The sequence below is a fragment of the Papaver somniferum genome, chromosome 4, assembly GCF_003573695.1.
Source record: "Papaver somniferum cultivar HN1 chromosome 4, ASM357369v1, whole genome shotgun sequence".
Taxonomy (NCBI): Eukaryota; Viridiplantae; Streptophyta; class Magnoliopsida; order Ranunculales; family Papaveraceae; genus Papaver; species Papaver somniferum.
Window position 1 is genome coordinate 11,848,077 of NC_039361.1, and position 1,989 is coordinate 11,850,065.

A 1,989-nucleotide genomic window follows, 5' to 3' on the forward strand; every position below is an offset into this window, starting at 1 on the left:
TCGGGGTGTTAAAAGTTGGTATCAGAGATCTAGGCTTTAGATCTTGAATGGGAGCGTAAATAAATTGTTTCGTGTGTTGATATGCGGCTTGTATGATTTGAATGTTGTATTGCTTGTTTCATCTAACTAGTATTATCATGGCTTTGTAAAAATTCATGTGAATTGCTAACCGTGTGCTGGATTGGATTTTCATATTGTTTAGTATATTTATTAATTATAATGTGACATTTTGAACTTATAGGTATAATCTAAATTTCGGGACAGAATTTCTTTCAAGGGTGGTAGAATGTAATACCCTGTATTTTAGTTACGGTTTCGGGTCGGGTTATACCCTCGAACTTGTTATTTAGATTGTTGTTCTTTGGCCTTAACCTAGGTGAGTTGCTTGAACTAGGAAAACTATAGGTGGAAATAGAGTCATTTTAATAAATAGATAAAATTAAGGTAAAATGAAAAGATAACTAAAATAATAAATTTGTATATTAGTGTAGGTTTTATAATTATAATTAAAATTAGGAGAGAGAGTTAGAGGTTAGAGAAGAAAAGGCTAGAAAGAGAGGAGAAGGAGATGGAGCTAGGGATCTTGAGGAGGAAGATTAATTAGCAAAATTAGTAGAGGATGAACTCAATTGAGGTAGAATGGTAGATCCTTTCTCTTTTGGTGTTTATCTTTGGTGTTTGCTTCATATGTCTTTGTATTGTTAGGTTTCTGTAATTTATTTAAATAAATATATATGTTGTATTGATGATCAGGCATCTCCCTTTCATATATAACATGATTAGGTACCTCTTGTTAAATTTTGAGAATTTTCCAGCATTAATTCAACGGTGAATGTTTCTTGTAATTTGGATCATAGTTTCTGAAATTCTGGACAGATTCATTTTACAGTGGTTTTGATGTTCTTAGGTAGTCTTAATGATGTTAAAATGATTTGGAGTCTTAACCAAAGTTGTAGATAAATGTATTATCTTTCATTATACTTTGGGTTTGCTTAATTTGAGACTAATATCAATTTATGGTGAATATTATGGTAAACTGGTGTTATCTGTCCAGATTTTGTGATGCGTTTGTAAAATCATTATCTTTTTATTGAGCCGTTAGTTTGATGTGACATTTGGATAGGTTATACACTATGGTATCAGGAATGTTCAGTAACAAATTTAGGGAGATCGTAAAATGTTATCACCTGAAACACATGATGTAAAATGTCTGCAATTAGTGTGTTTGGTTAAATGGTTGAAAGAAATTCATGTTGTTAAGCCATGGTTGCTTGTGTTGTTCGTAAAAATGATTTATAAAATTAAATGAGTTGATGTTTTAGCGTTATATGGAACATGTTTCATGATAACGTCGGGTAATGATCTCCGAGAGTTAAATGGGTAATGATCCCCATGGGAAATTGTGTTTCCCGACCATCAATGATGGCTGTCCGTGACGATAAACGATAGGTGGTGTACGAACCAAGGTTTTCGTACTGTTAATGAAACGGGTAATGATACCTGAGAGAAAATTGTATGATCCCCATAGGAACTTTCATTCCTGACCATCGATGGAGGCTGTCCGTGCCGTTAAATGATAGGTGGGTGTACGAACCAAGTTTTTCGTACCGTGAACTCAAGATTTTTTGGTGAGATGTGTTGAAATATATACTAAATGATTTGTTGGAAACATAATTGGTTTTATGAACTCATGAGTTGAAACTTAAATGGATGAATTATGAATTGATGTGTTAAATCCCAAATGGATGATTAGCGAACTCATGTTTTCTCTGTGTATATTAATACGTGAATAGATGTATTAAATCATTGATGAATGAATATTTGACAATTATATTGGTATTGTAAACTCATGGTTTGTTGGTGACAATATTAATTTGTGAATCGTTTTTTTGAAATCTCTATTGAATGATTTGTGGAAACCTTATTGGGTTATGAAATCAAGCACTGAAATACGATTTGAAGTATTTATAGAAAATATTGATAGTGTTA